Genomic DNA, 14,918 nt, shown 5'->3' with positions numbered 1-14,918 from the left:
TTAATGGCTATTCATTGTGTGTCTACTCAGGGCCAGGTGTTCTGCTGGGCAGTGAGGCCACAGTGGTGGATAAGGAAACCCCTCAGCAGTGTGCGTCCAAGAGGAAGAGGTGAGGGAAGAAGAGGGGATAGGGTGAGAGATAAGGAAGGGAAGTCGGGAGGGTATCATGCTCATCCTCGCTTTCTGCACAGCTGCCTAGAGATGGCTCTGGAGGAGTGTGGATTTTTAAGAAGCACATCCATGCTAAAGAATCAGCTTCTCCAGTGGAGAAAAACGGGATGAAAGAATCAAGGAAAGCAGAGAGATGTGAAGGGGTACCGACCTCATGTAGGTCTCTAGAAAAGATGAGAAGCCAGTGTTTCCTGGCCCCCTTCTGCTCCTTCCTAGGACACTGTAGCTCCTGCCTGATCCTGGGGTGGGGCATACACCTCCAGGTTCCCTCTTTGGATTGCCTGAGGCCACGGGCTGCCAAACTTACCTTAGTTTTTAGTTACATACAACGAACATCTATGGGGGTGCTTGTGGGTGTTTGAGACTGATAACTGGAAACTTTTTCAGAGTGGCTGGACCCATCCCAAGAAACCCTGGTGATGTAGTGGTTAAGCACTCAGCTGCTAACCAGAAGGTCAGAGGTTGGAACCCACCACTGTCTCCAGGAGAGAAAAGATCTGGCTATCTGCTTCCAAAAGATTACAACCTAGGAAACCCTATGGGGAAGTTCTACTCTGTCCTATAGGGTTACTATGAGTCAAAATTGACTCAGTGGCAATGGGCTGGGACCCATCCCATGTATACACCACTGAGTCCTGAGCAGGGCTGCCCTGCTGTCTAGGAAATGAAGGGGACACTTGTTCAGAGGCAGGGGTTGCAGCAGATGTGCCCGGGGGAGCGGAAACAGGAACCCAGGGGAGACAGTATACTGACCCAAAAGCTCCTTTTGGAAGCCCCATGCATTACAGCTATTATGGCTCCTGGGCTCTGAGAGATATCCCTGTGTCTTTTAAATAACCATCTGCCCCTGCCCCTCCATTTTTGTTGTTCTTGCTTTTCATGCTAGCTTGAATAGGCTTCCATTACTGCAATCTAAGAGCCCCTGTGGATTCTGGCCACACATCAACAGTCCTCCATTCCCTGTGTGCAGGTTAAGGTGGCTGTGAAGCATACCAGACTGCAGGGTTAGGGTCTGGTTTGTTCACTGGTGGACATGCCTGTTGGCCATTACCTGAACAGTCCCAGTGGCACGATGTCCTGGTGTCTATGTTGCCCCTCATCCTGTGCAGAGCCCTGCCTGGGATTCGGGTTGGTCCTACGCTTTATCATTGGGGTGGCCAGAGTGTAGCTTGCTGTGTGAACATAGCTGCTGGTCCCGAGCAGAAACCACTCGGATTTCGCCATCTGAAGCCGTATGCATTCTATATGCTGAGTAAACTTGTCTTCCAACATAAATATGGTTCCCCTTGAGGGCCTTTATTCCTCTGTAGAGAACTGCCAGCCAGTCAACGCAGCCATCCCACTCCAGTTTATAATCAGAGCGGGTTTCTCGTGCTTTAGCCCATCAGAAGTATTTATTCTGCTCAAAAGCTATTATCCCCTCTGGGCCTCCCAAGCTGACAGCGTCTCACTTCATCTGTGCAAACACCTAAATTGACGTCTCCAGTGCCTGTGGCTCCCCTCGCCCATCTCTTTTTCTTCCCCCTTCCTCCCCTCCTCTCCCTTTCTCTCTGCTTCACTCCCACATAACTAACATAATATGAAACAGGAACTAATATTCAAAAGGCACTTTCCATTTTAATCAAGTTTGGGGGAAAATATGTCTAACTTGCCACTTCACCCAGTGGATAAAATGTTTGACATTTACAGAGCTTCCCTGGATCTTGTCTAACAACTCCATTTTTAAATGCCACTCCAGCACTGCCATCTCTGAGTTTTAAAAAGCACTTGTTCTACAAAGTGTTATCATTACGAAGAATATTAAGCAGAATCTGCTTTCATTTGGAGGTGCCACATAATTTTGCTGGAATACAAATCACCGCTACAGAAGGAAAGCAGTGGTCGCTCCCCTCCTGACGGGAGATTCACTGGTGGAAGGTGGAATGGAGGAGAGATGGGGACTCACCTTCTTCACCCTTCTAGGGGTCTTGATGTTTTTCATGCACAGGCGTCCTTGTGCATCACCCAGGCATTGCTTGGGAGCTTGTAGCTACTGATCTAGGTAACCCAGTCCAGGCAATGGGATGATGTAGGGTCCTGAGAACAGGGGGGTTGGTGCCTCTTCCTGGCCACATCAGAGCTACCTGGCGGTCAGCTGCTTCTAGGCATCTTGCCACTTCTGTGCAGTTGTTGCTTATTCACCTTGGCAATGTCGACTGTTGTCAAAGATGGAACTGAGCCGGCTAAAGAAGAAGTAAACACCAAGTGAACAATGGCAAAGCTAGTGGGGTTGCCATTGTTTTTTGTGTCCTCTGACTTCATCTCTGATGCCTGTCTATGTTTAGTTATTGCCCTAAACACATGTCCAGAACTCAGGAAAATAAAGCAACAACCTCCTGCCCTAACATTGGCTATGCTGAAGCTGTGTTTGCTTAAACGGGCTCTGCTTTCTAACAATCCTGACTTTAAGTAGGCAGTGTTAAAGGAAGGGTCCACCAAGGGAATCTTGGACTTGAACCCAGGTCTTTATAGCTCCAAACCCATGGCCATTCCACTCTGCCTTGTTGTCTGTTTAATCTAAGGGAAGCTCCCCATCACTGGAAGGGATCAAATGCCTCTTAATTAAAGATGGGACTTCTGCATTAAAGGAGCTGGGACTGGGTGACTTTGTCCTACAGGTAATAGGGAGTCATTGGAGGTTTCGAGCAGGAAGTGGTTTAGACAAAGTGATGTTCACAGAAAATGGATTGATCTGGTTGATCAAAGTAGGATCCAAACCAAATCAGTTGCCATCGAGTCCACTCTGACTTATGGAGACCCCATTTGTTTGTGTTTCAGAGTAGAGCTGTGATTCATAGGGCTTTTAAGGGCTGTTGTCTTTCGGAAGTAGATTGCCGGGTCTTTCTTCCAAGGCACCTCTGGGTGGATTAGAACTACCAACCTTTTGGTTAGTAGCTGAGTGCTTAACCATTTGTACTACCCAGGGACTCCTGGAAGTAGGATGTAAGGATGATATTACAGGGGTAGTCCATGAGATCTTGAACTAGGGGACTGAGGAGTAAGACGTAAGAGAAGGTATGGAAAAGTGAAACACGAAAGACTAGGCTTGAGGTTTAGATATGGGAGATCAGGAGGCAGAGGTCCTAGGCAATACCCAGGTGTCCCATCAGTGCATGAGGCACAGCAGAAATGAAGACGGCCAGTGTGAGAAAAGAAGCAACTGGCTGGTGGGTTTGGGCGTAATTTAAGCCATACTGAACTTCAGGTGACAGGACATACCCTTGAAGGTTTGCCTTCTAGCTTGAAGACATGCAGCAGCACCACTTTCAAAAGGATTATCAGGCCCGATGAATCAGAGCAAATGAATCCTCTTCATTGCTCTGTGCATATCAGGATGTTCTGTGCATCAGGTGCAGACCTGGACGTGGGGCACAGGTGGTGTGTGTGCAGTGGTGTATCTCTGGAAAATAGTGCCTATGGCAATTAGTTTTAAATTGCTGAATGATCTCTCACAGCTGGTGATAGAAACTATGAAAGCTAATAAACCTCCTCCCCGCAAGCAGCACCAGGGGCACGTGCCGTACGTGCCAGAACTTAGATATGCCTGCGCGTGTGTGTGTGTGTGTGTGTGTGTGTGTGTGTTGCAGTTGCACACATGTACACTACCCAGGGCTTGGGGATTTCTCTGGACCAAATTTAGATTCTTGGCTCAGATGATATTCAGATGAACTTGGCCACATGGCAATGTTGACGGCATACACAAATTCTGCTTTGGGAGAAGACTGTGTTTGTGTGAATGTGTGTGTGTATACAATAGGGAGGATGTATATATGGAGTGATGTAGGGAACATGTCTTTGTGGGAAAACAGATGGTACTGAAGAAGGAACTGAATGTAGGGAACATCGGCTGCAGCTGCTTCCCCCAGCGTGCGCCTCTGAAGACACTTAAGCAAATTCCATCTGATTGCACTCACTCCAGCCCTTCTTACCCAGATGAAATAAGTATGGAACAGACTCTTTTGCCTAATGAGAATCTAAATTTTCAACTTTGTTAGAGACGTGAGCCCGCAGACGTGGTGTGATACACATTTCTAAGCGCTGCTGAGCTGTCATAAAAGGCGATCCTGCACCCTGCTCCCGGTGCCCTCTGGAATCTACACGCAGGAGCCTAGCAATGGAAAGCTCACCAGGACATTAACAACGGAGTCGTGGCAATAAGGGCCTTCTGGCTTGGAGTTCAACTGGCCTCATTTGGTTCAAGAGCATTTATTGAGTGTCTCCTGTATGCAAAGAGCTAGATGCCAAGGGATACAGACCCCCCTCCCCCACAAAAGGAGTAAGGCCTTACCGGTTTCATGAGATTTATGGGACAGCACAGGGGTTGTGGGCTTGGAAGTGGGCTGTCTGATTTTAACCCTAATTCTGCCACTGCTGAGCTATGCAACCTTGTATGAGCTTCCTAGGGTTGCCATAACCAAGTACAGAAAAGAACAGAAATATCGCTTCAGTTCTGAAGGCTAGAAGTCCAAAATCAGGGTGTCAACAGGGTTGGTTCCTTCTGGAGGTTCTGAGGGCAAATCTGTTCCATGCCTTTGTCCTAGCTCCTGGTGGCTGCCAGCAATCCATAGCACAACCTGACTTGTAGACGCACCACTCCAGTCTCTGCTGACATCGTCAGGTGGCTGCCTTACTTCTGTGTCTCTCTGTCTCTTCTCCTTTTTTATAAGAATACCGTTCAGATTGGATTACTCCAGTATGACTTCTTGTTAACCTAACTGATAACATCTTCAAAGACCCTATTTTCCAACAAGGTCACATTCACAGGTACAGGCGTTGTGACTTTACCATATCTTTTTGGGGGACCCATTCAATCCAGAACTTCCAAGTCACTTAACGTCACTAAGCCTCCATGTTCTCCTCTGTGAAATGAGGGTAATAGTTACCTTTCCCTTGGGGTTAGTGAGTGATCCCTCTAAAGCCCACAGCCCCATGCCGGGCACATAGAAGACACTCCATTAACACTCACCATCATTCTAAAGATCCCCCCCACACCCTGGAATAAAAATAATGCTTGCAGAGCATAGACATTTAGTCAGTATTTGTTCAAATGATTTTTCAGAAGCATTCACAAACAATTTCAAAGTACTTTTCCACATCTTTGCTTCAGGTTGTCTTATTTTTGTGTTTTATTAGTTGAAGCTTCCTGAAATCATTTCTGAGAGGGAGGCTTATAAATATCAAACAATACTGATGCCCTCTACATGTAAAGAGTGAATGCTTAGGGTACTCTGAGATGGACTGAGGAGTGTATGGGGGTGAGCAGAAGAGAAGAGGGAGTGAGAGCTGGCATTCCGGGGAGGCACCCCCCACCACAATGGAGCCATGCCCATGTCTCTAGCATAAGGATGGGGTCGGTTTCTGCCTGTCCCTGCAGGATTTTCTCTTCCTAGCCCATCTCTTTAGTTTCTTTCAGCACTTCTGCCCTTTTTGGCTTTTTACATCCCCCACCTTTGTTTATCCCTTTGGCACAGAAAGGCAAGACTGCTGGGTGGTCTCAGGGTCTGGTTTTCCTCCTGTTAAGGAGCCCCTGCCTGGAGCTGGCTATGCCACAAGACACTGTCTTTGCAGAAATCTGTGTCCGGTGGCCTCAGCCAGACCCTGGCTGGACTGCAGCAAGATCATGGACAATAATGATGACCACTGACTGGTACAAAGAACATGTATCAGCCCAGGAACAGCTGCAGGGTGCTCTGTGCCTGTCAGTGCATTCAACCCTCATCACTACCAGGTACAACACGGTTGCCATTATCCATGCTGGATATGAGGGAACAACACAGAGTGGGGAGTGGCTTCCCCAAGCTTATAGCAAGGACTTGGCAGAGCTGGGACTGGAATGGCCCATCTTGCCCTCCAAGATCCCCCCAGTGCTGTCTTCTCTCACCAAGTTCCCCTCATTCATCAAATTCACCAAAATGAATCAGAATTCCTCAAAATGGCTGCTCTCATGAGTGAATGGGGCTGACTAAATGACTCCTGGAAGTATTGAGTTGCAGAGCACAGAGAGAATTTAGGCTGGTTTAATTTGGGTGGTACAAACAGTTAACGTGCTCAGCTGCTCACCAAATGGTTGGAGGTTGGAATTCACTCAGAGATGCCTCAGAAGAAAGGCCTGGCAATCTACTTCCCAAAAAGGCAGCCATTGAAACCCTTCTGGAGCACAGTTCTACTTTGACACACATAGGGTCGTCAGGAGTTAGAATTGACTCGATGGCAGCTAGTTAACTTTTCCATAGCAAAAGGAAAAAAACCCATCTGTGTGGGGATGAAGAAAAGGGTAGTCATCACATGACCACTTGTGACCCCCCGGTTGCATTTTCCGATTTCAAACCTACCTGGGCTTACTAGTCTTTCATGTACTGTGCCCTTGGAACATAATGGCCCTTACTTTTAAAAGGTTATATTAATTTCCTGTGACTGCCATAGCAAAGTATCACAAATTGGTGGCTTAAAACTACAGAAATACATTCTCTCACAATTCTTGAGAGTACAAACCAAGGTGTCGGCAGGGCTGCATTCTCTCTGAAGGCTCTAGGGAAGAATCCTTCCATGCCTCTTTCTTAGCTATTGGGGTTGCCAGCAATCCTTGGCATTCCTTGGCTTGTAAACATATCATTCCAATCTCAGCCTCCATGATCACATGGTGTTCTCCCTGTGTGCCTCTGTGCCCAAATCTTCCTCCTCTTCTTATAAAGACACCTGTCATTGGATTAGGGCTAGCCCTAATCCAGTATGACCTTATCTTGACTACGTCTGCCAAGACCCTATTTCTAACTAAGGTCACATTCACAGGTTTGGTGTACACATGAATCTTTGGGGGACACTATTTAATCCAGTACACCAGTCTCAAACATTTGCTGCTAATTTCACCTCCCTTCTAGATGTCCAGATATAAACTCAAAATCTAGTGTTTTCCCTTATGTCATCTTTGTGATCGTGTAAAACTACCCAAACCCTACTTTATGATACTCAGGTCCAAGTGTTTGGGACCAACTCAAATATTCTCCTTAGATTACAGGTTAGTCCTTTTAAAATAAGCTTCTAAAAATCACACGGATAGTATGTTCATTGGCTGCTACTTGAAATGCAAGAGTCAACTTAATGAGTACTTTTTGAGCATCTACTGTGCACCAGACACTGCACAGTTCATGCCAGGATGTACTGTTATGGCCCAATCCAGGCACAAGTGGGCTTCACAGTTGCTGCTTCATTCTAGACTTTTCCATTGCAGATACTAACACTCCTCAGGAGTCAGTGTGCACATAGTAGAGCCTGGTTGTATAAAGAAACCATGGCATCCAAGAAAAGTTGCTGTCGTGGCATAACCTTCTAGCACTTAGCCTCACTGGGTTGAGGACATCCCACTACAGGAGCTTTAGAGCAAGGCACTGGCTTTTATATCTTGCACCAATTATACCTATGTTTTGCACTATTCTTTCCAAATCTTTCTGAATATGTGGAGTAAATTCTTTTTAACTTCTTATTTTGACATAATTTTAGATTTACAGAATAGTTGCAAATATAGTACAGAGTTCTCCTAGACCCTTCACCCAACTTCCTTTAACCTCAATGTCTTATATAACCATAGTACAACCACCAGCCATCTGCCAGTGTTATACTGTGTTGGCTTGCATTTAGCTATGGTTCTGGAAGCTATGCCACTGGTATTTCAAATACTAGCAGGGTCACCCATGGAGGGCAAGTTTCAGCAGAGCTTCCAAAGTAAGATAGACTAGGAAGAAAAGCCTGGCAATCTACTTCCTAAAATTAGCCAATGAAAATCTTATGGATAACAATAGAACACTGATATACTGCTAGAAGATGACTCTCTCAGGTTGGAAGGCACTCAAAATACACAACATCATGATAAGTAAAGAAGAAATTGAAGTTGTCAATGACTTCATTCTGCTTGTATCAACAATCAATGTCCATGGGAGCAGCAGTCAAGAAATCAAACAACATATTGCACTGGGCAAATCAGCTGCAAAAGGCCCCTTTAAAATGTTACAAAGCAAAGGTGTCACTTTGAGGACTAAGGTGCACCTGACCCAAGCCATGGTCTTTTCAATCACCTCGTATGCATGTGAAAGCTGTACAGTGAAAGAGGAAGACAGAAGGAGAATTGATACATTTGAACTGTGATGTTGGCGAAGAATATTATACTGTGGATTGCCAGAAGAATGAACAAATCAGTCTGAGAAGAAATACAACCAGAATGCTCCTCAGAAGCAAGGATGGCACGAGTTCAGCTCACTTACTTTAGACACATCACCAGGAAAGACCAATTGCTAGAAAACGACATCATGGTTGGTAAAGTAGAGGGTCAGCAAAAATGAGGGAAACCCTCAATGAGATGGACTGACAGAATGGCCAAAAAACATGACTCAAACATACCAATGATCATGAAGATGGCACAGGACCCAGCAACTCTTTGTTCTGTTACTTGTAAGGTCACCATGAGTTGGAGCCAACTGGACAGCAATTAACAACAACAATAACAAAGGTTACCCACACCAGGAAATTAACATTGGCACAATACTATTAACTAAGCTTCAGACCTTATTTGAATTGCACCAGGTTGTCCACTAATATCTGTTTTTTTGTGTGTTTGTTTTTTGTTTTTCTCTTCCAGGATTCTGTCCAGGATTCCACCTTGGGTTTTGTTATGAAGGAGTAAGTTTAATGCCCTCCACATAATGGAATACACACAACTCTCATCAGTTGATTGAGATCTCTGTACATGGGTTTATGGACAACTGCCTACGTGGTACCTCATTAGGAGTTCAGATACCAGAATTTTAAACTGAGAGGTTCAGTTTAACACTTGAAAAATAAATTAAACTTTAAAGGTATTGGACTTTCTGAAATTTGCAAGAAGACACTTTCCCCCAGTAGCATTTTTCTGCTTAGTCTTTGACACATATATTATTTTTTGAAACAAATAACCTTGAGTCTTCTGTCCTGTTTTTCTGATGGTGAAACATGACAGTGAGCCCTTTATATCAGTAAGTGGCAGTTCTCCCTTGTAAATACAGATTTCACTCCACTCTGACCAAATTTTACTTTGTCAAAGGAGCACTTATGTTCTTTTGCAAGAAAGATTCTGGAGAGAGTAATAATGGCTGGGCTAACAGCAAAGTCCCTTGACTTATTTTAAAGAATAAAAAAGAAAATATAGAGAGAGAGATGCATTTTTTTTTCTTAAAAAAATGAATTATTCTTTGAAAGTTAGTCAATCTCTTGGGAGCACAGTGTGGAAAATTAGATTTTAATGGCCTTGAGATTGAGGTTCCATGGGTCAATAGTGCTGGATACTTGAAGTAAAATGACAAATCTATTAGAAGAAAATCAAACACTTTGTTGCTCATCAGAAAGGCAGTTGGAGGACAGCAAGCATTAGCTTGGAACTCTTCTGGCATCCAGAAGGCATCAGAAAAGCACAGTTTATGGCTTGTTGTTTTGAAATCCTTGGGAAATGATCATGCTTGGATATCTGAGACTTTCCCTGAGTCAAGAAAGATTCCTGGTTTCTGTTCTTGGTTGAAGGCAGTTTGGCAAGATGGGCATTTCATATGAATTCAATCCTAATGCTACTGGAGATTACTCTGTGATTTCTCAGTCAACTTTCCACACTTAGTCCTGGTTTGCATTGTTTGACAGAATTATCTGAGTCTGATGCAGACAGATTTTACCCTTCTGGTGGGTTCTGAGCTTGGCAAAGCTGACAAATGCAAAAGCCAAGTCAGATTCTCATCTTGCATTCTTGACTCTGAATCTTACTTTTTAGCATTTTACAGAAATGTACACAAACCATACAGGAATGCATGGATGCATTGACTCATTCATACACTTACTCATCCATTCAACAATATCCACTCTGTGGGTCTCAAGTGCCAGGTACTGTTCTGAGTGATGAAGCTTCAAATGCAGCCCTTGGCTGCCTAGAGCTTATGATCTAGTGAGAGAGATACAGGCACAAATAAAAATGCCAGTGGCTACATATTTAATTCCAGAAGGGATTCAGGCTACGGTGAAAGTGCAGCATGTAATAAAGGCATAAAATCAGCTGACAATGACCAGGAGTCAGCTATGAGAAGAGAAGAGAAGGGAAGAACTTTCTAGGAAACAAGAAAGTTAAAGAACTTTTGGACACAGTCACTTTTATGTATATTGTTTCCTGTGATTCTGACAAACATTCTGAGAAGAATAAGGCATTATTGTCATTTTATTTTTTTATGTAAGCAAACTGAAGAGCAAACTTAGTGATTAATCAGCTGGTTCTAGGATACAAATCTAATTGGGGACAGGGGAAGCAGGTTTTCCTGCTCCACTCCATATTCTCATAGTTAGAAATTGGATTGGATAAGAAGCTTTCATTATTCTCAGTCTGTGGGTGAGGAAGGCAGATTGTGCTAGATGATTCAAAAGAAGGATAACGTTACAAATTGAATTGTGTTCCTCCAAATTATGTGTTGTAATCCTAACCCCTATACCTGTGGATGTGATCCTGTTTGGAAATAGGATTTTCTTTGTTATGTTCATTGGATCATTCCAGAGTAGGGTGGTTTCCAAATCTAATCATTTCTGAGTTATACAAAGAACAGATTAGACACAGATGCAGACACATACTGGGAAAGACAAATGCCATGTGAGGATCATCTGTAAACCAAGGAACCAAGGAACACTTGTGGCTACTGACAAGGAAGCAATGAGTACACCCAAGAACATGATTTGGACTTTCAGTCTCCAGAACTGTGAGAAAATTAGTTTCTGTTCTTTAAAGCCACCCACCTATGGTATGTGTGTTACAGAAGCCCTAGCTAGCTAAGACAGGTAGTTTTTTGAAGTTCAAAGGAGGAAGAGGACCCAGAGTGTGGGATGCAGTAAGCTCTCAACCCAGAAAGAGTATTCTCTTGCTTTGCTCTAAGACTTTGTCAGTGGCCTGGTCCCATGCAACATTTGCATTCATCTTTGGTGGAGACAATGGAACTCTTTACATATATGTATAATTTATTTTATTTATCTTTGTTCTTGTTGAGAATATGCACAGCAGAACATACACCAATTCAACAATTTCTACATGTCCAATTCAATGACACTGATTACATTCTTGTGCAACCATTCTCTCCATCCTTCTCCAAGTTGTTCCTCCCTCATTAACATAAACTCACTGCCCTCTAAGTTTCCTATCTAACCTTTTGAATTGCTGTTGTCAATTTTATCCTATATAGATAGTTCTTAGAAAAGCACAATGCTCAAGGCAAACATTCTTTACTAAGTAAGCTAAACTATTTGTTTTTTTAGAAGACTTCAGGGGTATTCTTGCTTTAAAGTTTAAAGATTATCTCAGGGCAGTAGTTTCAGGGGTTCTTCCAGTCTCCATGGCTCCAGAAAGGCTGGATTCCATGAGAATTTGAAATTCTGTTCTGTGTTTTTTTCCCTTTTAATCAGAATTATTCTATAGAGTCTTTGATCGAAACATTCAGCAATGACAGCCGGGCACCATCCAGTTCTTCTTATGTTAATGCAAAGGAAATGGTTGGTCATGGAGGCAATTAGCCACCCATTACATTTCTTCCTCCTATTGGCAATGGAGCTCTTTTGGTCACATCCCTAGATGACAGGAAGCTGTGGCCAAGAAGGGGAGTGGGCTGATCTATTCAGTGACAGAGTCAAGATCCCAAAGCTCTCCACTTGTACCCATGAGGCAGGAGGCTCCTGTTCCAGTGCCTGGAAGAATGTCCAGAGGCCTGATGTCTGTTGAATGAATGGATGGATGGATGAGTGGATCTTGACTAGAGGCAATGATGGAAGTAATATAAAAATGTGAAACGATTGATGTTGTCTGTAAAATATTGGCTTTGATCCAAAATGCCAACGCACAGGAAAACAATCTGGAAGACTTAGCTTATCAGCATCAAGGGTCAGGAAGCCCAGTCTCCCAAACAAAGCAGAAGTGATTGGCTTCTCACCTGCCGATTGCTTCATGGTGTCTTTAGAGCCAACTGCTGCTTCTTTGGAAGCTCAGGAACCATGGAAGCTGACCTCAGTGTAGCCAGACACTGACCATGGAGGACCCTCCAACATGGTGTCCACTCGAGAGACCATCTATATAGTGGTCCCTTTATCCCACCAGCTCTTGATACGTGTAACAATGATCTCTACTTGTCTCTCTCTGTTTCTCTGCCTCAGCATCAGTCTCTTCCTGACTTCTGACTTCCTCATTTCTTGGGATGGTGCTTCTGTGATCCCAGCACCCTGGCAGGAGACTCTGGACATGTCTTCAGCTATGTGGGCACCTGCCCCCTCCCTCTGGTCACTAGATTTTACTATTTCTATCTTTGTATTATCCTCTTGCTCCTTCCCACCTCTGCATTCCTATTGAAAACAATCTAATGCAGAACCAGTCATCCTGGATTTTAGCTACCACAAATTACACTCCCAGCTTCCAGAATCCACACTGCATGCTCCCCCAGATTTACCTTCCTTAGCTTAGCTCCACACAATCCCATGTTAAATATCACCTACTCCCCACCACTCATTGCTAGTAGAATAAGCCAAGCTCCTTAGCCTCATATCTATGCTGTGTTCTTGATGTTTGTCATTCTCCTCTAGGGGATGCAACTCATACCCTACTTGACACATTCAAGACCAATCCTTATGCCCCCAGTGCACCACCCCTGACTGATTCTGCACTTTGCTCCTGCTCTTTGCTGTGTTCAGAATGTCCTTCTCCAGTTTTACTTTTAAATACATTACCCACTCTTTAAGGAGCCCTGGTGGTGCAATGGTTAAATGCTCATCTGCTAACCAAAAGGTCAACAGTTCGAACTCACCCAGTGGCTCCACAGGAGAAAAACCTGGTGATCTACTCCCATGAAGATTACAACCTAGAAAGCCCTATGGGGCAGTTCTACTCTGTCACATGGGGTCACCATGAGTTGGAATCAATGTGAAAGCACCTAACACAACAACCCACTTTTTAGACCCAATGGGGTGCCACACTCTAGTGCACTCCAGCTCCAGGTCATTCCAAGATCAATCAATTTCTTTCCTCCCTTGAACTCTTGAGAGCAGTAGCCAGCCCTGCTGCACTTTGGAAGGACCTGGAGTGGACTTTAGAAAAGATACCCTGAGTCTCCTCCAAACCAATCAAACCTGAGCCCTGGATGGGGTGAAATGGGGAAAGGAGGTGCCCAAGAGGCCAAGGTGAGGAGCTTGGGGGTGATTCCCAGTGCAGTGTGAAGCAATCAGAGGATTCTAAGTAGAGAGTGAGGTGGCTGGATTTATGTCTGAAAATTCTACTCTTATGTTGTGTAGGGAGCCCCTGGGTGGTACAAATGATTAGCTCTCTCAGCTGATAACCAAAAGGTTGGAGGTTCAAGTCCACCCAGAGGTGCCTCAGAAGAAAGGCCTCGTGATCTACTTCCAAAAAATCAGCCACTGAAAACCCTATGGAGTTGATCAAGGATCCAATAGCTAGATCTTGACAAAAAGAAGAAAAACGTGGACCAGGACTTCAAATTCTTATGAAAACCAGACTTGCTAAATACATTGAGACAGGAGGGACACCCAAATCTATTGCTTGGAAACAATGTTTACACCTTGCACTGAAAAGAAGATCTGCCTTGAACATTGGGTTCTTTTACAGAATTATCTATATGAGATCAAATTGACAACAGTAACTCTAAAGCACGGATGAGAATTTTAAGGGGTAGAGAGTCTAAGTTAATGGCAGTGAAACAGCATGGGCAAAGATACACAGAACGGTGACATCATGTGAAGTATGTAACCATTGTCATGGAACTATGCCTGTAAAAACTGATGAATGAGTGTATGCTTTGAAGTGTATATTTTCACTGAAAATACATAAATAAAAAAGTAAAAATCCATGTCTAAACACCAAAAAAAAAAAACCCCTATGGAGCAGTTCTACCGTTACACACATGGGGTCACCATGAGTCGGAATTGACTCTCCAGCAACTGTTTTTTTCCTTTTATGTTGTGTAGAAAACTGGCTGGTAGGGAGGAAGGTGGAAAGAGCTAGAGAAGAGGCTTGTCCACACCCAAGGCTGGAGCTCTGGCATCTTTGGATGTGGGATGTTAGATGCCGTCCAGATGGAGAAAAGGGCTAGATTCTACCTTGTTATAGTCACTGTGTATCCAGCTGTATATTGCAATGCTTAGCTTCCAGCAATCTGGAAACCTGGAGTACATGCTTACTAAATGCTGAGCTGTATGAACACAGCTTGAATTCTGTAGACCATCCAAATGCTATTACAAGGTGTGTGCTCACTATTTTGCTTTTAATGAGTCTTACCATAAAATAAAACCATGGAAGATAAGAACTGAGAGAGCCTTAGGAAAGCAGTCCTGGGTGTTTCAAGTTCTTGAAAACTTATGCTTCTTTTTGCTAAACACAAACATGGCATGTCCTCTTTGGATGTCATTGGAAAATACATTTAAAAAAACATGCTGAAAGTGCATCTAAGCAATGGAAGGATTGAATTAACTTTTTAAAACTACACATACCTTCTTAACAACCCTCCTCCCCCCACAGATTCTAATAACGAGTTCCCTCCCCTACCTCTCCTATCCACTTCCTATCCCCAGGAATCAAGTCTGATGACCTCATTTTGAAAACCTGTCAGAGAAGAGGACAATTTTCTCAGGAAAGCCACACTCATCCCTCCATGCCACTCAGCCTGCTT

Source organism: Trichechus manatus, unplaced genomic scaffold, assembly GCF_000243295.1.
Source record: "Trichechus manatus latirostris isolate Lorelei unplaced genomic scaffold, TriManLat1.0 scaffold00133, whole genome shotgun sequence".
Taxonomy (NCBI): Eukaryota; Metazoa; Chordata; class Mammalia; order Sirenia; family Trichechidae; genus Trichechus; species Trichechus manatus.
This window is presented reverse-complemented; position numbering follows the sequence as displayed.